The sequence below is a fragment of the Oncorhynchus masou genome, chromosome 20 (genome assembly GCF_036934945.1).
Source record: "Oncorhynchus masou masou isolate Uvic2021 chromosome 20, UVic_Omas_1.1, whole genome shotgun sequence".
Classification (NCBI taxonomy): Eukaryota; Metazoa; Chordata; class Actinopteri; order Salmoniformes; family Salmonidae; genus Oncorhynchus; species Oncorhynchus masou.
Genome location: NC_088231.1, coordinates 31,478,540 through 31,500,932, shown reverse-complemented (window position 1 = coordinate 31,500,932; position 22,393 = coordinate 31,478,540). Strand labels below are relative to the sequence as shown.

Below are 22,393 nucleotides of genomic sequence, written 5' to 3'. Positions count from 1 at the left end.
TTGGTCTATATTAGTGGGATGTCCTACTGGCATACCATTGGTCTATATTAGTCTGGATGTCCTACTGGCATACCATTGGTCTATATTAGTGGAGATGTCCTACTGGCATACCATTGGTCTATATTAGTCTGGATGTCCTACTGGCATACCATTGGTCTGTATTAGTCTGGATGTCCTACTGGCATACCATTGGTCTATATTAGTCTGGATGTCCTACTGGCATACCATTGGTCTATATTAGTCTGGATGTCCTACTGGCATACCATTGGTCTATATTAGTCTGGATGTCCTACTGGCATACCATTGGTCTATATTAGTCTGGATGTCCTACAGGCATACCATTGGTCTATATTAGTGGAGATGTCCTACTGGCATACCATTGGTCTATATTAGCCTGGATGTCCTACTGGCATACCATTGGTCTATATTAGTCTGGATGTCCTACTGGCATACCATTGGTCTATATTAGTCTGGATGTCCTACTGGCATACCATTGGTCTATATTAGTCTGGATGTCCTACTGGCATACCATTGGTCTATATTAGTCTGGATGTCCTACTGGCATACCATTGGTCTATATTAGTCTGGATGTCCTACTGGCATACCATTGGTCTATATTAGTCTGGATGTCCTACTGGCATACCATTGGTCTATATTAGTCTGGATGTCCTACTGGCATACCATTGGTCTATATTAGTCTGGATGTCCTACTGGCATACCATTGGTCTATATTAGTGGGATGTCCTACTGGCATACCATTGGTCTATATTAGTCTGGATGTCCTACTGGCATACCATTGGTCTATATTAGTGGAGATGTCCTACTGGCATACCATTGGTCTGGATATTAGTCTGGATGTCCTACTGGCATACCATTGGTCTATATTAGTCTGGATGTCCTACTGGCATACCATTGGTCTATATTAGTCTGGATGTCCTACTGGCATACCATTGGTCTATATTAGTCTGGATGTCCTACTGGCATACCATTGGTCTATATTAGTCTGGATGTCCTACTGGCATACCATTGGTCTATATTAGTCTGGATGTCCTACTGGCATACCATTGGTCTATATTAGTGGAGATGTCCTACTGGCATACCATTGGTCTATATTAGTCTGGATGTCCTACTGGCATACCATTGGTCTATATTAGTCTGGATGTCCTACTGGCATACCATTGGTCTATATTAGTCTGGATGTCCTACTGGCATACCATTGGTCTATATTAGTCTGGATGTCCTACTGGCATACCATTGGTCTATATTAGTCTGAGATGTCCTACTGGCATACCATTGGTCTATATTAGTCTGGATGTCCTACTGGCATACCATTGGTCTATATTAGTCTGGATGTCCTACTGGCATTGGTCTATATTAGTCCACTGGCATACCTTGGTCTATATTAGTCTGGATGTCCTACTGGCATACCATTGGTCTATATTAGTGGAGATGTCCTACTGGCATACCATTGGTCTATATTAGTCTGGATGTCCTACTGGCATACCATTGGTCTGTATTAGTCTGGATGTCCTACTGGCATACCATTGGTCTATATTAGTCTGGATGTCCTACTGGCATACCATTGGTCTATATTAGTCTGGATGTCCTACTGGCATAACCTTGGTCTATATTAATGGAGATGTCCTACTGGCATACCATTGGTCTATATTAGTCTGGATGTCCTACTGGCATACCATTGGTCTGTATTAGTCTGGATGTCCTACTGGCATACCATTGGTCTATCTTAGTCTGGATGTCCTACTGGCATACCATTGGTCTATATTAGTCTGGATGTCCTACTGGCATACCATTGGTCTATATTAGTGGAGATGTCCTACTGGCATACCATTGGTCTATATTAGTCTGGATGTCCTACTGGCATACCATTGGTCTGTATTAGTCTGGATGTCCTACTGGCATACCATTGGTCTATATTAGTCTGGATGTCCTACTGGCATACCATTGGTCTATATTAGTCTGGATGTCCTACTGGCATACCATTGGTCTATATTAATGGAGATGTCCTACTGGCATACCATTGGTCTATATTAGTCTGGATGTCCTACTGGCATACCATTGGTCTGTATTAGTCTGGATGTCCTACTGGCATACCATTGGTCTATATTAGTCTGGATGTCCTACTGGCATACCATTGGTCTATATTAGTCTGGATGTCCTACTGGCATACCATTGGTCGATATTAGTCTGGATGTCCTACTGGCATACCATTGGTCTATATTAGTCTGGATGTCCTACTGGCATACCATTGGTCTATATTAGTGGAGATGTTTTCCTGTCCGGTTGTCCTTCCTACCTTAAAATGAATTGACTGTTTAGGCTTCTGTAGTTCCTTAGATGACATTCTGGTTAAACTAGACTGTCATAAATGGGTCACACACACACACACGCACACACGCACGCACGCACACACACACACACACACACACACACACACACACACACACACACACACACACACACACACACACACACTGCTAGTAACGTAGAGCGGGAATTGAGCGCACACTCACCGGCTTTACACGGGTCTTTGTAGTCTATATTTTCCGTCTTGTCTCCTTCGTTGTAATAGTCAAAACTGGGTTCTTCATAGTCGAAGCAGTGAGACAGAGTAGTCCAGACCGTTAGACCCACTGCTAACAGCGTTATCCACCGCATCTTAACGTCCACCACGGCTGGAACGCGGTCCAGCTCACACACACACACACACACACACACACACACACGAAGAGAGATGAATGAAACTCTTCGCTGCCTTCTCTTCACCTCCACTCCGGAGACGAGAGCAGGAATTTAACGACTCATTGTGAAGACTGGAAGTCCGACTTGGCTGTGTGTCAGGCGGTAGCCGCTAATGTCTCATGGCGGAACGTCTGTCTGTCTGTCCCGGTGCAGTCCCAGTCCCAGACAAAAAGGCTATAGCGGAGCTCCGACACTCTGAGTCCCTTCTTCTTCCAGCCCGGCGCCGCTTCTAACAGCACTGTGCCCGGGGAAGAGTTCGGTCCTCCAGGGTGAGTCGGAGGGTCGTGTCGCTGTCCCTGTTGGGGAGAGAGGGGACACAGGGCGGCATTACGGCTGCGCTCTGATCCGGTGCTGTAGGAGCAGTCAGCCAACCAGCAGAGTTTTGAAGTTGTAAGAAGTAGAGGACATGGAAACTACCGGACGATTTAGCAAAGAGTAAAGCAAAGAGTTTACCTACCACTAACCTACTGCGCTCTCTCTCTCTCTCCCTACCACTAACCTACTGCGCTCTCTTTTCTCTCACGACATAGTTTCACAGCTCCCTCTCTCTCTCTCCCTACCACTAACCTACTGCGCTCTCTTTTCTCTCACGACATAGTTTCACAGCTCTCTCTCTCTCTCTCTGTCTCTCTCTCTCTCTCCCCCCCCAGGGTCTCTCCCGTGGAAAACAGTTATTGTCCATATGCTGTGAACTTCTTGACAGAGCGACCAGCCCATCTCTCCTCACTGATACTATCCTGTCTACTCGGCTACACAGACAATGTCCTATAATGAAGTGTACTTCAGCCAGGTGAAGACAGATATTCACCTAGTTCATCTTGTTGTTGAGGCAGGCTGGGGGGGTAGGGTTAGGGTAGATTAGGGTTAGGCTCAGGGTTAGGTTAGATTAGGGTAGGGTTAGGTTAGATTAGGGTTAGGGTTAGGTTAGATTAGGGTTAGGGTTAGGTTAGGGTTAGGTTAGATTAGGGTTAGGGTCAGGGTTAGGTTAGATTAGGGTCAGGGTTAGGTTAGGGTTAGGTTAGCGTTAGTTTAGGGTTAGGGGTAGGGTTAGGTTAGATTAGGGTCAGGGTTAGGGTTAGGTTAGATTAGGGTTAGGGTCAGGGTTAGGGTTAGGTTAGGGTTAGGTTAGATTAGGGTTAGGTTAGATTAGGGTCAGGGTTAGGTTAGGGTTAGGTTAGCGTTAGTTTAGGGTTAGGGGTAGGGTTAGGTTAGATTAGGGTCAGGGTTAGGGTTAGGTTAGATTAGGGTCAGGGTTAGGGTAGATTAGGGTCAGGGTTAGGTTAGGATTAGGTTAGCGTTAGTTTTAGGGTTAGGGGTAGGGTTAGGTTAGATTAGGGTCAGGGTTAAGGTTAGGTTAGGGTTAGGGTTAGGGTTAGGTTAGGGTTAGGTTAGATTAGGGTTAGGGTCAGGGTTAGGTTAGATTAGGGTCAGGGTTAGGGTTAGGTTAGTGTTAGTTTAGGGTTAGGGGTAGGGTTAGGTTAGATTAGGGTCAGGTTAAGGTTAGGTTAGGGTTAGGTTAGATTAGGGTTAGGGTCAGGGTTAGGTTAGGGTTAGGTTAGATTAGGGTTAGGGTCAGGGTTAGGTTAGATTAGGGTCAGGGCTAGGTTAGGGTTAGTTTAGGGTTAGGGTTAGGGTTAGGTTAGATTAGGGTTAGGGTTAGGGTTAGGGTTAGGTTAGTTTAGATTAGGGTCAGGGTTAGGGTTAGGGTTAGGTTAGATTAGGGTCAGGGTTAGGTTAGATTAGGGTCAGGGTTAGGTTAGGGTTAGGGTTAGGTTTGCGTTAGTTTAGGTTTAGGGTTCGGTTAGATTAGATTAGGGTTAGGGTCAGGGTTAGGTTAGAGTAGGGTCAGGGTTAGGTTAGATTAGGGTCAGGGTTAGATTAGGGTTAGGATTAGGTTAGAGTACGGTTAGGGTCAGGGTTAGGTTAGATTAGCGTTAGGGTATGGTTAGGTTAGCGTTAGTTTAGGGTTAGGTGTAGGGTTAGGTTAGATTAGGGTTAGGGTTAGGCTTTGGTTAGGGTTAGGGTTAGGTTAGAGTTAGGGTTAGGGTTAGGGTAAGGGTAGGGTAAGGGTAGGGTTTGGGTAGAGTTATGGTTAGGGTAAGGGTAGGGTAAGGGTAGGGTTCGGGTTAGGGTTAGGTGTAGGGTTAGGTTAGAGTAGGGTTAGGTTAGGGTTAGTGCTTGGTTGGGGTAGAGTTAGGGTAGAGTTAGGGTTAGGGTAGAGTTATGGTTAGGGTAGGGTCAGGGTTAGGGTAAGGGTAGGGTAAGGGTAGGGTTCGGGTTAGGTTAGGGTTAGGGCTTGGTTGGGGTAGAGTTAGGGTCAGGGTAGGGCTAGGGTCAGGGTTAGGGTAAGGGTAGGGTTAGGGTAGGGTTCGGGTTAGGTTAGGGTTAGGGCTTGGTTGGGGTAGAGTTAGGGTCAGGGTAGGGCTAGGGTCAGGGTTAGGGTAAGGGTAGGGTTAGGGTAGGGTTAGGTTAGGGTTAGGGCTTGGTTGGGGTAGAGTTAGGGTCAGGGTAGGGCTAGGGTCAGGGTTAGGGTCAGGGTAGGGTTAGGGTAGGGTTCGGGTCAGGGTTAGGGTCAGGGTTAGGGTTAGGGCTTGGTTGGGGTAGAGTTAGGGTCAGGGTAGGGCTAGGGTCAGGGTTAGGGTAAGGGTAGGGTTAGGGTAAGGGTAGGGTTAGGGTAAGGGTAGGGTTAGGGTAAGGGTAGGGTTAGGGTAGGGTTAGGGTAAGGGTAGGGTTAGGGTAAGGGTAGGGTTAGGGTCAGGTTAGGGTTAGGGCTTGGTTGGGGTAGAGTTAGGGTCAGGGTAGGGCTAGGGTCAGGGTTAGGGTAAGGGTAGGGTTAGGGTAGGGTAGGGTTAGGGTAAAGGTAGGGTTAGGGTAAGGGTAGGGTTAGGGTAGGGTTAGGGTAAGGGTAGGGTTAGGGTTAGGGTTAGGGTCAGGTTAGGGTTAGGGCTTGGTTGGGGTAGAGTTAGGGTCAGGGTAGGGCTAGGGTCAGGGTTAGGGTAAGGGTAGGGTTAGGGTAGGGTTAGGTTAGGGTTAGGGCTTGGTTGGGGTAGAGTTAGGGTTAGGGTTAGGGTTAGGGTTAGGGTTAGGGTTAGGGTTAGGGTTAGGGTAAGGGTCAGGGTTAGGGTTAGGGGTTAGGGCTTGGTTGGGGTAGAGTTAGGGTCAGGGTAGGGCTAGGGTCAGGGTTAGGGTAAGGGTAGGGTTAGGGTATGGTTAGGTTAGGGTTAGGGCTTGGTTGGGGTAGAGTTAGGGTCAGGGTAGAGTTAGGGTTAGGGTTAGGGCTTGGTTGGGGTAGAGTTAGGGTCAGGGTAGGGTTAGGGTTCGGGTTAGGGTAAGGGTAGGGTCAGGGTAGGGTTAGGGTAGGGTTCGGGTTAGGGTAGAGTTAGGGTCAGGGTAGGGCTAGGGTCAGGGTTAGGGTAGGGTCAGGGTATGGTTAGGGTCAGGGTAAGGGTAGGGTTAGGGTCAGGGTCAGGGTAGGGTCAGGGTAGGGTTAGGGTCAGGGTAAGGGTAGGGTTAGGGTCAGGGTAAGGGTAGGGTTAGGGTCAGGGTAAGGGTAGGGTTAGGGTCAGGGTAAGGGTAGGGTTAGGGTCAGGGTAGGGCTAGGGTCAGGGTAGGGCTAGGGTCAGGGTTAGGGTTAGGGTCAGGGTAGGGTTAGGGTCAGGGTAGGGCTAGGGTCAGGGTAGGGCTAGGGTCAGGGTTAGGGTTAGGGTCAGGGTAGGGTTAGGGTAAGGTTAGGGTAAGGTTAGGGTTAGGGTAGGGCTAGGGTCAGGTTAGGGTCAGGGTTAGGGTCAGGGTAGGGTCAGGGTAGGGTTAGGGTAGGGTTAGGGTCAGGGTATGGTTAGGGTAGGGTTAGGGTAGGGCTAGGGTAGGGTTAGGGTCAGGGTTAGGGTCAGGGTTAGGGTCAGGGTTCGGGTTAGAGAGAGAGAGCTAGAGTCTGACTGCGCATAACAATTAAACCTCTTCATTGTTAAATGAAAAGAGGGAGCCCTAGTAGAAATATATATTTATGTTTGTATATGAAAAAACCTAGACGCTTGTTGGATATAACGCTCTTATTGTTGTTATTATTGTTGTTGTTGTTTGTTGTTGACCAACTACCCGGCCGTCGCAGTGATCAGTTTGTTGATCACCACCTGACCCGTTTACTGTCAACAACAACAACTCTCTCCTCTCATATCTTTCAGTCTGCTAAACAGAGAAGTTAAAACACACTGAATATACAGATAGAAATAGCACGAATAGATCTGACAGGATTCTCTACTCTGTGTCCGCTTGTCAGAGCAAGGACACAGACTATCGGATCCAGTCTGTATTCATTATTTTGTGACCGTGCTATGAAGGAAGGCCGCTGAAGGAAGGCCACAGACAGACAGACAGACAGACAGACAGACAGACAGACAGACAGACAGACAGACAGACAGAGAGGCGGTAGTTTGGTGAGCTGTCAAAGGAACAGAGCGCGACCTTACCGAAGAAGGAAATAACCCCACGAGTGACATCATTAGGTTAATAACGGTTTTAATGGAGTCGCCAAACCACTCCACTCCACGCGCCCGACACTAACGAGACGAGGTGAGAGTTCAGTTCACCGCCAGTAAACGCAAATTAGACAGACTAGAGTAGGGTACCGTGAAACTCTATCGAGGCAGGCTAAATCTCTCTCTCTCTCTCCCTCTCTCTCTCTCTCTCTCTCTCTCTCTCCCTCTCTCTCCCTCTCTCTCTCTCTCTCTCCGTCTCTCTCTCGCACTGTCCCATCTACCTGCCGTTGTGTTCACTTCTTCCCTGGGAGTTGCGCGGGTGCTCCATGCTTTCCCACACTGCCGATAACGCCCCGTAGCCCCTCCTGCGTGTGTCCGAGCCCTCGGTGCCTGGTACCCATCATTCCCCTTTCGTGTCCCCCTCTCACCAGAGATTAGACCGGCAGTTCTGTCTGTTCCGCGCACAGCGGATTAGTCCTACTGGCCCTGAGGAGAGACTGTGTCGGAGCTGCGCTCTGACTGACGTCACGACATCAATCCCAGCAACGGGCCGCAAATCCCCTGGGGAGAGAGATGCAGAGAGAGAGGGAGAGAGGGGGAGAGAGAGAGAGGGAGAGGGAGAGGGAGAGAGGAGAGAGAGACAGAGACAGAGACAGAGAGAGACAGAGAGAGAGAGAGAGAGAGAGAGAGACAGAGAGAGAGACAGAGACAGAGAGCGAGAGAGAGAGAGAGAGAGAGAGCGAGAGAGAGAGAGAGAGAGAGAGAGAGAGTGAGAGAGACAGAGACAGAGAGACAGAGAGAGAGAGATACAGAGAGAGAGAGAGCGAGAGAGTCAGAGACAGAGACAGAGAGAGCCAGAGAGAGAGCCAGAGAGAGAGAGAGCAAGAGACAGGGACAGAGACAGAGACAGAGTGAGCCAGTGGTGGTGGTGGTGGTAGTGGTAGTGGTGGGGTTGGTAGTGGTGGTGGTGGTAGTGGTGGTGGTGGGTGGTGGTGGTGTGGGTGGGTGATGGTGGGGGGTGGTGGTGGTGGTGGGGGTGGTGTTGGTGGTGGTAGTGGTGGTGGTGGTGGTGGTGGTGGTAGTGGTGGTGGTGGTGGTGGTGGGGTGGTGGTAGTAGTGGTGGTGGTGGTGGTAATAGTGGTGTGGGTGGTGGTGGTGGTGTGGGTGCTGGTGGTGGTGGGGGTAGTAGTGGTGGTGGTGGGGGTGATGGTGGTAGTATTTGTGGTGGTGGTGTGGTGGTAGTGTTGGTGTGTGGTAGGGGTAGTGGTGGTAGTATTTGTGGTGGTGGTGTGGTGGTGGTGTTGGTGGTGGTAGGGGTAGTGGTGGTAGTATTTGTGGTGGTGGTGTGGTGGTGGTGTTGGTGGTGGTGTTGGTAGGGGTAGTGGTGGTAGCGGTATTGGTGGCGGTGTTGGTGGTGTTGCTGGTGGTGTTGGTGGTGGTAGGGGTAGTGGTGGTAGTATTTGTGGTGGTGGTGTGGTGGTGGTGTTGGTGGTGGTAGGGGTAGTGGTGGTAGCGGTATTGGTGGCTGTGGTGGTGGGGTTGGTGGTGGTAGGGGTAGTGGTGGTAGTATTTGTGGTGGTGGTGTGGTGGTGGTGTTGGTGGTGGTAGGGGTAGTGGTGGTAGTATTTGTGGTGGTGGTGTGGTGGTGGTGTTGGTGGTGGTAGGGGTAGTGGTGGTAGTATTTGTGGTGGTGGTGTGGTGGTGGTGTTGGTGGTGGTAGGGGTAGTGGTGGTAGCGGTATTGGTGGCGGTGGTGGTGGCATACTGGTGGTAGTGCTTGTGAGGAGAGCTGCTGAGAGGAGAGCTGCTGAGGGAGGGCTGCTGAGGGGAGGGCTGCTGAGAGGAGGGCTGCTGAGGGGAGGGCTGCTGAGGGAGGGCTGCTGAGAGGAGGGCTGCTGAGAGGAGGGCTGCTGAGGGGAGGGCTGCTGAGGGGAGGGCTGCTGAGGGGAGGGCTGCTGAGAGGAGGGCTGCTGAGAGGAGGCTGCTGAGAGGAGGCTGCTGAGAGGAGGGCTGCTGAGAGGAGGCTGCTGAGAGGAGGGCTGCTGAGAGGAGGGCTGCTGAGGGGAGGGCTGCTGAGGGGAGGGCTGCTGAGGGGAGGGCTGCTGAGAGGAGGGCTGCTGAGAGGAGGGCTGCTGAGAGGAGGGCTGCTGAGGGGAGGGCTGCTGAGGGGAGGGCTGCTGAGGGGAGGGCTGCTGAGAGGAGGGCTGCTGATAGGAGGCTGCTGAGAGGAGGCTGCTGAGAGGAGGGCTGCTGAGAGGAGGACTGCTGGAGAGGAGGGCTGCTGAGAGGAGGGCTGCTGAGAGGAGGCTGCTGAGGGGAGGGCTGCTGAGAGGAGGCTGCTGAGAGGAGGGCTGCTGAGGGGAGGGCTGCTGAGAGGAGGGCTGCTGAGAGGAGGGCTGCTGAGGGGAGGGCTGCTGAGAGGAGGCTGCTGAGGGGAGGGCTGCTGAGGGGGAGGGCTGCTGAGAGGAGGGCTGCTGAGAGGAGGGCTGCTGAGAGGAGGACTGCTGAGAGGAGGGCTGCTGAGGGGAGGGCTGCTGAGGGGAGGCTGCTGAGGGGAGGGCTGCTGAGGCTGCTGAGAGGAGGGCTGCTGAGGGAGGGCTGCTGAGGGGAGGCTGCTGAGAGGTGGTGCTGAGGCTGCTGAGGGGAGGGCTGCTGGTGTGGTGGTGGTGTTGGTGGTGGTAGGGGTAGTGGTGGTAGTATTTGTGGTGGTGGTGTGGTGGTGGTGTTGGTGGTGGTGTTGGTAGGGGTAGTGGTGGTAGCGGTATTGGTGGCGGTGTTGGTGGTGTTGCTGGTGGTGTTGGTGGTGGTAGGGGTAGTGGTGGTAGTATTTGTGGTGGTGGTGTGGTGGTGGTGTTGGTGGTGGTAGGGGTAGTGGTGGTAGCGGTATTGGTGGCGGTGGTGGTGGTGTTGCTGGTGGGGTTGGTGGTGGTAGGGGTAGTGGTGGTAGTATTTGTGGTGGTGGTGTTGGTGGTGGTAGGGGTAGTGGTGGTAGTATTTGTGGTGGTGGTGTGGTGGTGGTGTGGTGGTGGTGGTGGTAGGGGTAGTGGTGGTAGCGGTATTGGTGGCGGTGGTGGTGGCATACTGGTGGTAGTGCTTGTGAGGAGAGCTGCTGAGAGTAGAGAGCTGCTGAGAGGAGGCTGCTGAGGGGAGGGCTGCTGAGGGGAGGGCTGCTGAGAGGAGGGCTGCTGAGGGGAGGGCTGCTGAGAGGAGGGCTGCTGAGGCTGCTGAGAGGAGGGCTGCTGAGAGGAGGGCTGCTGAGGGGAGTCTGCTGAGGCTGCTGAGGGGAGGGCTGCTGAGAGGAGGGCTGCTGAAGGGAGGGCTGCTGAGGGGAGGGCTGCTGAGGCTGCTGAGAGGAGTGCTGCTGAGGGGAGTGCTGCTGAGAGGAGGGCTGCTGAGGGGAGGGCTGCTGAGGGGAGGGCTGCTGAGAGGAGGGCTGCTGAGAGGAGGGCTGCTGAGAGGAGGGCTGCTGAGGGGAGGGCTGCTGAGGGGAGGGCTGCTGAGAGGAGGGCTGCTGAGAGGAGGGCTGCTGAGAGGAGGGCTGCTGAGGGGAGGGCTGCTGAGGGGAGGGCTGCTGAGAGGAGGGCTGCTGAGGGGAGGGCTGCTGAGGGGAGGGCTGCTGAGGGAGGCTGCTGAGAGGAGGCTGCTGAGGGGAGGGCTGCTGAGGGGAGGGCTGCTGAGAGGAGGGCTGCTGAGGGGAGGGCTGCTGAGAGGAGGGCTGCTGAGGGGGAGGGCTGCTGAGAGGAGGGCTGCTGAGAGGAGGGCTGCTGAGGGAGGGCTGCTGAGGGGAGGGCTGCTGAGAGGAGGGCTGCTGAGGGGAGGGCTGCTGAGGGAGGGCTGCTGAGGGGAGGCTGCTGAGAGGAGGCTGCTGAGGGGAGGGCTGCTGAGGGAGGGCTGCTGAGAGGAGGGCTGCTGAGGGGAGGGCTGCTGAGAGGAGGGCTGCTGAGGCTGCTGAGAGGAGGGCTGCTGAGAGGAGGGCTGCTGAGGGGAGTCTGCTGAGGCTGCTGAGGGGAGGGCTGCTGAGAGGAGGGCTGCTGAGGGGAGGGCTGCTGAGAGGAGGGCTGCTGAGAGGAGGGCTGCTGAGGGGGAGGGCTGCTGAGGGGAGGGCTGCTGAGAGGAGGGCTGCTGAGAGGAGGGCTGCTGAGAGGAGGGCTGCTGAGGGGAGGGCTGCTGAGGGGAGGGCTGCTGAGAGGAGGGCTGCTGAGGGGAGGGCTGCTGAGGGGAGGGCTGCTGAGGCTGCTGAGAGGAGGGCTGCTGAGGGGAGGGCTGCTGAGAGGAGGGCTGCTGAGGGGAGGGCTGCTGAGGGGGAGGGCTGCTGAGAGGAGGGCTGCTGAGGGGAGGGCTGCTGAGGGGAGGGCTGCTGAGGGGAGGGCTGCTGAGGGGAGGGCTGCTGAGGGGAGGCTGCTGAGAGGAGGGCTGCTGAGAGGAGGCTGCTGAGGGGAGGGCTGCTGAGGGGAGGGCTGCTGAGGGGAGGGCTGCTGAGGGGAGGGCTGCTGAGGGGAGGCTGCTGAGAGGAGGGCTGCTGAGAGGAGGCTGCTGAGAGGAGGCTACTGAGAGGAGGCTGCTGAGAGGAGGGCTGCTGAGGGGAGGGCTGCTGAGGCTGCTGAGGGAGGGCTGCTGAGGGGAGGGCTGCTGAGAGGAGGGCTGCTGAGGGGAGGGCTGCTGAGGGGAGGGCTGCTGAGGGGAGGGCTGCTGAGAGGAGGGCTGCTGAGGGGAGGGCTGCTGAGGGAGGGCTGCTGAGAGGAGGGCTGCTGAGGGGAGGGCTGCTGAGGGGAGGGCTGCTGAGGGGAGGCTGCTGAGAGGAGGGCTGCTGAGAGGAGGCTGCTGAGAGGAGGGCTGCTGAGGGGAGGGCTGCTGAGAGGAGGGCTGCTGAGGGGAGGGCTGCTGAGGGGAGGGCTGCTGAGGGGAGGCTGCTGAGAGGAGGGCTGCTGAGAGGAGGCTGCTGAGAGGAGGCTGCTGAGAGGAGGCTGCTGAGAGGAGGGCTGCTGAGGGAGGGCTGCTGAGGCTGCTGAGAGGAGGGCTGCTGAGGGAGGGCTGCTGAGAGGAGGGCTGCTGAGGGGAGGGCTGCTGAGGGGAGGGCTGCTGAGGCTGCTGAGAGGAGGGCTGCTGAGGGGAGGGCTGCTGAGAGGAGGGCTGCTGAGGGGAGGGCTGCTGAGGGGAGGCTGCTGAGAGGAGGGCTGCTGAGAGGAGGGCTGCTGAGAGGAGGGCTGCTGAGAGGAGGGCTGCTGAGAGGAGGGCTGCTGAGAGGAGGGCTGCTGAGGGGAGGGCTGCTGAGAAGAGCGCTGCTGAGGGGAGGCTGCTGAGGGGAGGGCTGCTGAGGCTGCTAAGAGGAGGGCTGCTGAGGGGAGGCTGCTGAGAGGAGGGCTGCTGAGAGGAGGGCTGCTGAGGGGAGGGCTGCTGAGGCTGCTGAGAGGAGGGCTGCTGAGGGGAGGCTGCTGAGAGGAGGCTGCTGAGAGGAGGGCTGCTGAGAGGAGGGCTGCTGAGAGGAGGCTGCTGAGGGGAGGGCTGCTGAGAGGAGTGCTGCTGAGAGGAGGGCTGCTGAGGGGAGGGCTGCTGAGGGGAGGGCTGCTGAGGCTGCTGAGAGGAGGGCTGCTGAGGGGAGGCTGCTGAGAGGAGGCTGCTGAGAGGAGGGCTGCTGAGAGGAGGGCTGCTGAGAGGAGGCTGCTGAGGGGAGGGCTGCTGAGAGGAGGGCTGCTGAGGGGAGGCTGCTGAGGGGAGGCTGCTGAGAGGAGGGCTGCTGAGAGGAGGGCTGCTGAGGGAGTGCTGCTGAGAGGAGGGCTGCTGAGGGGAGGGCTGCTGAGAGGAGGCTGCTGAGGGAGGCTGCTGAGAGGAGGGCTGCTGAGGGGAGGGCTGCTGAGAGGAGGGCTGCTGAGAGGAGGCTGCTGAGGGGAGGGCTGCTGAGGGGAGGGCTGCTGAGGGGAGGGCTGCTGAGAGGAGGGCTGCTGAGGGGGGCTGCTGAGAGGAGGGCTGCTGAGGGGAGGGCTGCTGAGGGGAGGGCTGCTGAGGGGTGGGCTGCTGAGGGGAGGGCTGCTGAGGGGAGGGCTGCTGAGAGGAGGGCTGCTGAGGGGAGGGCTGCTGAGAGGAGGGCTGCTGAGAGGAGGGCTGCTGAGGGGAGGGCTGCTGAGGGGAGGGCTGCTGAGAGGAGGGCTGCTGAGGGGAGGGCTGCTGAGGCTGCTGAGAGGAGGGCTGCTGAGGGGAGGCTGCTGAGAGGAGGGCTGCTGAGGGGAGGCTGCTGAGAGGAGGGCTGCTGAGGGGAGGGCTGCTGAGGGGAGGGCTGCTGAGGGGAGGCTGCTGAGAGGAGGGCTGCTGAGGGGAGGGCTGCTGAGGCTGCTGAGAGGAGGGCTGCTGAGGGAGGGCTGCTGAGGGGAGGGCTGCTGAGAGGAGGGCTGCTGAGGGGAGGGCTGCTGAGGGGAGGGCTGCTGAGGGGAGGCTGCTGAGAGGAGGGCTGCTGAGAGGAGGCTGCTGAGAGGAGGGCTGCTGAGGGGAGGGCTGCTGAGGCTGCTGAGAGGAGGGCTGCTGAGGGGAGGGCTGCTGAGAGGAGGGCTGCTGAGGGGAGGGCTGCTGAGGGGAGGGCTGCTGAGGGGAGGGCTGCTGAGGGGAGGGCTGCTGAGAGGAGGGCTGCTGAGAGGAGGGCTGCTGAGAGGAGGGCTGCTGAGGGGAGGGCTGCTGAGGGGAGGGCTGCTGAGAGGAGGGCTGCTGAGGGGAGGGCTGCTGAGGGGAGGGCTGCTGAGGGGAGGCTGCTGAGAGGAGGCTGCTGAGGGGAGGGCTGCTGAGGGGAGGGCTGCTGAGAGGAGGGCTGCTGAGGGAGGGCTGCTGAGAGGAGGGCTGCTGAGGGGAGGGCTGCTGAGAGGAGGGCTGCTGAGAGGAGGGCTGCTGAGGGGAGGGCTGCTGAGGGGAGGGCTGCTGAGAGGAGGGCTGCTGAGGGAGGGCTGCTGAGGGGAGGGCTGCTGAGGGGAGGCTGCTGAGAGGAGGCTGCTGAGGGGAGGGCTGCTGAGGGGAGGGCTGCTGAGAGGAGGGCTGCTGAGGGGAGGGCTGCTGAGAGGAGGGCTGCTGAGGCTGCTGAGAGGAGGGCTGCTGAGAGGAGGGCTGCTGAGGGGAGTCTGCTGAGGCTGCTGAGGGGAGGGCTGCTGAGAGGAGGGCTGCTGAGGGGAGGGCTGCTGAGAGGAGGGCTGCTGAGAGGAGGGCTGCTGAGGGGAGGGCTGCTGAGGGGGAGGGCTGCTGAGAGGAGGGCTGCTGAGAGGAGGGCTGCTGAGAGGAGGGCTGCTGAGGGAGGGCTGCTGAGGGGAGGGCTGCTGAGAGGAGGGCTGCTGAGGGGAGGGCTGCTGAGGGGAGGGCTGCTGAGGCTGCTGAGAGGAGGGCTGCTGAGGGGAGGGCTGCTGAGAGGAGGGCTGCTGAGGGGAGGGCTGCTGAGGGGAGGGCTGCTGAGAGGAGGGCTGCTGAGGGGGAGGGCTGCTGAGGGGAGGGCTGCTGAGGGGAGGGCTGCTGAGGGGAGGGCTGCTGAGGGGAGGCTGCTGAGAGGAGGGCTGCTGAGAGGAGGCTGCTGAGGGGAGGGCTGCTGAGGGGAGGGCTGCTGAGGGGAGGGCTGCTGAGGGAGGGCTGCTGAGGGGAGGCTGCTGAGAGGAGGGCTGCTGAGAGGAGGCTGCTGAGAGGAGGCTACTGAGAGGAGGCTGCTGAGAGGAGGGCTGCTGAGGGGAGGGCTGCTGAGGCTGCTGAGAGGAGGGCTGCTGAGGGAGGGCTGCTGAGAGGAGGGCTGCTGAGGGGAGGGCTGCTGAGGGGAGGGCTGCTGAGGGGGAGGGCTGCTGAGAGGAGGGCTGCTGAGGGGAGGGCTGCTGAGGGGAGGGCTGCTGAGAGGAGGGCTGCTGAGGGGGAGGGCTGCTGAGGGGAGGGCTGCTGAGGGGAGGCTGCTGAGAGGAGGGCTGCTGAGAGGAGGCTGCTGAGAGGAGGGCTGCTGAGGGGAGGGCTGCTGAGAGGAGGGCTGCTGAGGGGAGGGCTGCTGAGGGGAGGGCTGCTGAGGGGAGGCTGCTGAGAGGAGGGCTGCTGAGAGGAGGCTGCTGAGAGGAGGCTGCTGAGAGGAGGCTGCTGAGAGGAGGGCTGCTGAGGGGAGGGCTGCTGAGGCTGCTGAGAGGAGGGCTGCTGAGGGGAGGGCTGCTGAGAGGAGGGCTGCTGAGGGGAGGGCTGCTGAGGGGAGGGCTGCTGAGGCTGCTGAGAGGAGGGCTGCTGAGGGGAGGGCTGCTGAGAGGAGGGCTGCTGAGGGGGAGGGCTGCTGAGGGGAGGCTGCTGAGAGGAGGGCTGCTGAGGGGAGGGCTGCTGAGAGGAGGGCTGCTGAGAGGAGGGCTGCTGAGAGGAGGGCTGCTGAGAGGAGGGCTGCTGAGGGGAGGGCTGCTGAGAAGAGCGCTGCTGAGGGGAGGCTGCTGAGGGGAGGCTGCTGAGGCTGCTAAGAGGAGGGCTGCTGAGGGGAGGCTGCTGAGAGGAGGGCTGCTGAGAGGAGGGCTGCTGAGGGGAGGGCTGCTGAGGCTGCTGAGAGGAGGGCTGCTGAGGGGAGGCTGCTGAGAGGAGGCTGCTGAGAGGAGGGCTGCTGAGAGGAGGGCTGCTGAGAGGAGGCTGCTGAGGGGAGGGCTGCTGAGAGGAGTGCTGCTGAGAGGAGGGCTGCTGAGGGGAGGGCTGCTGAGGGGAGGGCTGCTGAGGCTGCTGAGAGGAGGGCTGCTGAGGGGAGGCTGCTGAGAGGAGGCTGCTGAGAGGAGGGCTGCTGAGAGGAGGGCTGCTGAGAGGAGGCTGCTGAGGGAGGGCTGCTGAGAGGAGGGCTGCTGAGAGGAGGGCTGCTGAGAGGAGGGCTGCTGAGGGGAGGGCTGCTGAGAGGAGGGCTGCTGAGAGGAGGCTGCTGAGGGGAGGCTGCTGAGGGGAGGCTGCTGAGGGGAGGGCTGCTGAGAGGAGGGCTGCTGAGAGGAGGGCTGCTGAGGGGAGGGCTGCTGAGGTGAGGCTGCTGAGGGGAGGCTGCTGAGGGGAGGGCTGCTGAGGGGAGGGCTGCTGAGAGGAGGCTGCTGAGAGGAGGGCTGCTGAGGGAGGCTGCTGAGAGGAGGGCTGCTGAGGGGAGGCTGCTGAGAGGAGGGCTGCTGAGGGGAGGGCTGCTGAGGGGAGGCTGCTGAGAGGAGGGCTGCTGAGGGGAGGGCTGCTGAGGGGAGGGCTGCTGAGAGGAGGCTGCTGTGGGGCGGGCTGCTGAGAGGAGGGCTGCTGAGGGGAGGCTGCTGAGGGGAGGGCTGCTGAGGGGAGGGCTGCTGAGAGGAGGGCTGCTGAGAGGAGGGCTGCTGAGAGGAGGGCTGCTGAGGGGAGGCTGCTGAGAGGAGGCTGCTGAGGGGAGGCTGCTGAGAGGAGGGCTGCTGAGGGGAGGCTGCTGAGAGGAGGGCTGCTGAGAGGAGGGCTGCTGAGAGGAGGCTGCTGAGGGGAGGGCTGCTGAGGGAGGGCTGCTGAGAGGAGGGCTGCTGAGGGGGGCTGCTGAGAGGAGGGCTGCTGAGGGGAGGGCTGCTGAGGGGAGGGCTGCTGAGGGGAGGGCTGCTGAGGGGAGGGCTGCTGAGGGGAGGGCTGCTGAGAGGAGGGCTGCTGAGGGGTGGGCTGCTGAGAGGAGGGCTGCTGAGAGGAGGGCTGCTGAGGGGAGGGCTGCTGAGGGGAGGGCTGCTGAGAGGAGGGCTGCTGAGGGGAGGGCTGCTGAGGCTGCTGAGAGGAGGGCTGCTGAGGGGAGGCTGCTGAGAGGAGGGCTGCTGAGGGGAGGCTGCTGAGAGGAGGGCTGCTGAGGGGAGGGCTGCTGAGGGGAGGGCTGCTGAGGGGAGGCTGCTGAGAGGAGGGCTGCTGAGGGAGGGCTGCTGAGGCTGCTGAGAGGAGGGCTGCTGAGGGGAGGGCTGCTGAGGGGAGGGCTGCTGAGAGGAGGGCTGCTGAGGGGAGGGCTGCTGAGGGGAGGGCTGCTGAGGGGAGGCTGCTGAGAGGAGGGCTGCTGAGAGGAGGCTGCTGAGAGGAGGGCTGCTGAGGGGAGGGCTGCTGAGGCTGCTGAGAGGAGGGCTGCTGAGGGGAGGGCTGCTGAGAGGAGGGCTGCTGAGGGGAGGGCTGCTGAGGGGAGGGCTGCTGAGGCTGCTGAGAGGAGGGCTGCTGAGAGGAGGCTGCTGAGGGGAGGCTGCTGAGAGGAGGGCTGCTGAGGGAGGGCTGCTGAGAGGAGGGCTGCTGAGAGGAGGCTGCTGAGGGGAGGGCTGCTGAGGGAGGGCTGCTGAGGGGAGGGCTGCTGAGAGGAGGGCTGCTGAGGGGGGCTGCTGAGAGGAGGGCTGCTGAGGGGAGGGCTGCTGAGGGGAGGGCTGCTGAGGGGAGGGCTGCTGAGGGGAGGGCTGCTGAGGGGAGGGCTGCTGAGAGGAGGGCTGCTGAGGGGTGGGCTGCTGAGAGGAGGGCTGCTGAGAGGAGGGCTGCTGAGGGGAGGGCTGCTGAGGGGAGGGCTGCTGAGAGGAGGGCTGCTGAGGGGAGGGCTGCTGAGGCTGCTGAGAGGAGGGCTGCTGAGGGGAGGCTGCTGAGAGGAGGGCTGCTGAGGGGAGGCTGCTGAGAGGAGGGCTGCTGAGGGGAGGGCTGCTGAGGGGAGGGCTGCTGAGGGGAGGCTGCTGAGAGGAGGGCTGCTGAGGGGAGGGCTGCTGAGGCTGCTGAGAGGAGGGCTGCTGAGGGGAGGGCTGCTGAGGGAGGGCTGCTGAGAGGAGGGCTGCTGAGGGGAGGGCTGCTGAGGGGAGGGCTGCTGAGGGGAGGCTGCTGAGAGGAGGGCTGCTGAGAGGAGGCTGCTGAGAGGAGGGCTGCTGAGGGGAGGGCTGCTGAGGCTGCTGAGAGGAGGGCTGCTGAGGGAGGGCTGCTGAGAGGAGGGCTGCTGAGGGGGAGGGCTGCTGAGGGAGGCTGCTGAGAGGAGGGCTGCTGAGGGGAGGGCTGCTGAGAGGAGGGCTGCTGAGAGGAGGGCTGCTGAGAGGAGGGCTGCTGAGAGGAGGGCTGCTGAGGCTGCTGAGAGGAGGGCTGCTGAGGGGAGGCTGCTGAGAGGAGGGCTGCTGAGGGGAAGCTGCTGAGAGGAGGGCTGCTGAGGGGAGGGCTGCTGAGGGGAGGCTGCTGAGGGAGGGCTGCTGAGAGGAGGCTGCTGAGAGGAGGGCTGCTGAGAGGAGGGCTGCTGAGAGGAGGGCTGCTGAGAGGAGGGCTGCTGAGAGGAGGGCTGCTGAGGGGAGGGCTGCTGAGGGGAGGGCTGCTGAGAGGAGGGCTGCTGAGGGAGGGCTGCTGAGGGGAGGGCTGCTGAGGGGAGGCTGCTGAGAGGAGGGCTGCTGAGAGGAGGCTGCTGAGAGGAGGCTGCTGAGAGGAGGCTGCTGAGAGGAGGGCTGCTGAGGGGAGGGCTGCTGAGGCTGCTGAGAGGAGGGCTGCTGAGGGGAGGGCTGCTGAGAGGAGGGCTGCTGAGGGGAGGGCTGCTGAGAGGAGGGCTGCTGAGAGGAGGCTGCTGAGGGGAGGGCTGCTGAGGGGAGGCTGCTGAGGGGAGGGCTGCTGAGAGGAGGGCTGCTGAGGGGAGGGCTGCTGAGAGGAGGGCTGCTGAGAGGAGGGCTGCTGAGGGGAGGGCTGCTGAGGGGAGGGCTGCTGAGGGAGGGCTGCTGAGGGGAGGGCTGCTGAGGGGAGGGCTGCTGAGGCTGCTGAGAAGAGCGCTGCTGAGGGGAGGCTGCTGAGGGAGGGCTGCTGAGGGGAGGGCTGCTGAGGGGAGGGCTGCTGAGAGGAGGGCTGCTGAGGGGAGGGCTGCTGAGGGGAGGGCTGCTGAGAGGAGGGCTGCTGAGGGGAGGGCTGCTGAGAGGAGGGCTGCTGAGGGGAGGGCTGCTGAGGGAGGGCTGCTGAGGGGAGGCTGCTGAGAGGAGGGCTGCTGAGAGGAGGCTGCTGAGGGGAGGCTGCTGAGGGGAGGCTGCTGAGAGGAGGGCTGCTGAGAGGAGGCTGCTGAGAGGAGGGCTGCTGAGGGGAGACTGCTGAGAGGAGGGCTGCTGAGGGGAGGGCTGCTGAGGGGAGGGCTGCTGAGGCTGCTGAGAGGAGGGCTGCTGAGGGGTGGCTGCTGAGAGGAGGGCTGCTGAGAGGAGGCTGCTGAGAGGAGGGCTGCTGAGAGGAGGGCTGCTGAGGGAGGCTGCTGAGGGGAGGCTGCTGAGAGGAGGGCTGCTGAGAGGAGGGCTGCTGAGGGGAGGGCTGCTGAGAGGAGGGCTGCTGAGGGGAGGGCTGCTGAGGGGAGGCTGCTGAGAGGAGGGCTGCTGAGAGGAGGGCTGCTGAGAGGAGGGCTGCTGAGGCGAGGGCTGCTGAGGCTGCTGAGAGGAGGGCTGCTGAGGGGAGGCTGCTGAGAGGAGGGCTGCTGAGAGGAGGGCTGCTGAGGGTTGGGCTGCTGAGGCTGCTGAGAGGAGGGCTGCTGAGGGGAGGCTGCTGAGAGGAGGCTGCTGAGAGGAGGGCTGCTGAGAGGAGGGCTGCTGAGAGGAGGGCTGCTGAGGGGAGGGCTGCTGAGGGGAGGCTGCTGAGAGGAGGGCTGCTGAGGGGAGGGCTGCTGAGAGGAGGCTGCTGAGGGAGGCTGCTGAGAGGAGGGCTGCTGAGGGGAGGGCTGCTGAGAGGAGGGCTGCTGAGAGGAGGCTGCTGAGGGGAGGGCTGCTGAGGGGAGGGCTGCTGAGGGGAGGGCTGCTGAGAGGAGGGCTGCTGAGGGGGGCTGCTGAGAGGAGGCTGCTGAGGGGAGGGCTGCTGAGGGGAGGGCTGCTGAGGGAGGGCTGCTGAGGGGAGGGCTGCTGAGAGGAGGGCTGCTGAGGGGGTGGGCTGCTGAGAGGAGGGCTGCTGAGAGGAGGGCTGCTGAGGGGAGGGCTGCTGAGGGGAGGGCTGCTGAGAGGAGGGCTGCTGAGGGGAGGGCTGCTGAGGCTGCTGAGAGGAGGGCTGCTGAGGGGAGGCTGCTGAGAGGAGGGCTGCTGAGGGGAGGCTGCTGAGAGGAGGGCTGCTGAGGGGAGGGCTGCTGAGGGGAGGCTGCTGAGAGGAGGGCTGCTGAGGGGAGGGCTGCTGAGGCTGCTGAGAGGAGGGCTGCTGAGGGGAGGGCTGCTGAGGGGAGGGCTGCTGAGAGGAGGTCTGCTGAGGGGAGGGCTGCTGAGGGGAGGGCTGCTGAGGGGAGGCTGCTGAGAGGAGGGCTGCTGAGAGGAGGCTGCTGAGAGGAGGGCTGCTGAGGGGAGGGCTGCTGAGGCTGCTGAGAAGAGCGCTGCTGAGGGGAGGCTGCTGAGGGGAGGGCTGCTGAGGGGAGGGCTGCTGAGGGGAGGGCTGCTGAGGGGAGGGCTGCTGAGGGGAGGGCTGCTGAGGGGAGGGCTGCTGAGAGGAGGGCTGCTGAGGGGAGGGCTGCTGAGAGGAGGGCTGCTGAGGGGAGGGCTGCTGAGGGGAGGGCTGCTGAGGGGGAGGCTGCTGAGAGGAGGGCTGCTGAGAGGAGGCTGCTGAGGGGAGGCTGCTGAGGGGAGGCTGCTGAGAGGAGGGCTGCTGAGAGGAGGCTGCTGAGAGGAGGGCTGCTGAGGGGAGACTGCTGAGAGGAGGGCTGCTGAGGGGAGGGCTGCTGAGGGGAGGGCTGCTGAGGCTGCTGAGAGGAGGGCTGCTGAGGGGAGGCTGCTGAGAGGAGGGCTGCTGAGGGGAGGCTGCTGAGAGGAGGGCTGCTGAGAGGAGGGCTGCTGAGGGGAGGCTGCTGAGAGGAGGCTGCTGAGAGGAGGGCTGCTGAGAGGAGGGCTGCTGAGGGGAGGCTGGGAGGGCTGCTGAGAGGAGGGCTGCTGAGGGGAGGCTGCTGAGGAGGAGGGCTGCTGAGAGGAGGGCTGCTGAGAGGAGGGCTGCTGAGAGGAGGGCTGCTGAGGGGAGGCTGCTGAGAGGAGGGCTGCTGAGAGGAGGGCTGCTGAGAGGAGGCTGCTGAGAGGGAGGGCTGCTGAGGGGAGGGCTGCTGAGGGAGGGCTGCTGAGGGAGGGCTGCTGAGGGGCTGCTGGGCTGCTGAGAGGAGGGCTGCTGAGGGGAGGGCTGCTGAGGGGAGGCTGCTGAGAGGAGGGCTGCTGAGGGGAGGGCTGCTGAGGGGAGGGCTGCTGAGGGGAGGGCTGCTGAGAGGAGGGCTGCTGAGAGGAGGGCTGCTGAGGGAGGGCTGCTGAGGGCTGCTGAGGGGAGGGCTGCTGAGAGGAGGCTGCTGAGGGGAGGGCTGCTGAGGGAGGCTGCTGAGAGGAGGGCTGCTGAGGGAGGGCTGCTGAGGGGAGGCTGCTGCTGCTGAGGGGGGCTGCTGAGGGGAGGGCTGCTGAGGGGAGGGCTGCTGAGGGGGGAGGCTGAGGGAGGCTGCTGAGGGGAGGGCTGCTGAGGGGGAGGGCTGCTGAGGGAGGGCTGCTGAGGGCTGCTGAGGCTGAGGGAGGCTGCTGAGGGGAGGGCTGCTGAGGGAGGGCTGCTGAGAGGAGGGCTGCTGAGGGGAGGGGCTGCTGCTGAGGGAGGGCTGCTGAGGGGGAGGCTGCTGAGAGGAGGGCTGCTGAGGGGAGGCTGCTGAGGGAGGGCTGCTGAGGGGAGGGCTGCTGAGGGGAGGGCTGCTGAGGGGAGGGCTGCTGAGAGGAGGGCTGCTGAGGGAGGGCTGCTGAGGGGAGGGCTGCTGAGGGAGGGCTGCTGAGAGGAGGGCTGCTGAGAGGAGGGCTGCTGAGGGGGGCTGCTGAGGAGGAGGGCTGCTGAGGGGAGGGCTGCTGAGGGGAGGGCTGCTGAGGGAGGCTGCTGAGGGGAGGGCTGCTGAGGGAGGGCTGCTGAGGGGAGGGCTGCTGAGGGAGGAGGGCTGCTGAGGGGAGGAGGGCTGCTGAGGGAGAGGGCTGCTGAGGGAGGGCTGAGGGAGGGCTGAGGGGGGGCTGCTGAGGGGAGGGCTGCTGAGGGAGGGCTGCTGAGAGGAGGGCTGCTGAGAGGAGGGCTGCTGAGGGGAGGCTGCTGAGAGGAGGGCTGCTGAGGGAGGGCTGCTGAGGGCTGCTGAGGGAGGGCTGCTGAGGGGAGGGCTGCTGAGGGGAGGGCTGCTGAGAGGAGGGCTGCTGAGGGAGGGCTGTAAGGGGAACGGAATAACAGAGTGGATGGAATGGCATCAAAACACATTGTTTCCATTCCACCGATTCCACTCCAGCCATTACCACGAGCTCTCGCCAA

General features: G+C 61.1%; 1 pseudogene; it reads right to left on the bottom strand.

Moving 5' to 3' along the window:
- Positions 1–2,676, bottom strand: part of LOC135506636 (cytosol aminopeptidase-like) — a 34,932-nt pseudogene extending 32,256 nt beyond the window's left edge.
- Positions 2,677–22,393: the final 19,717 nt, after the last annotated feature.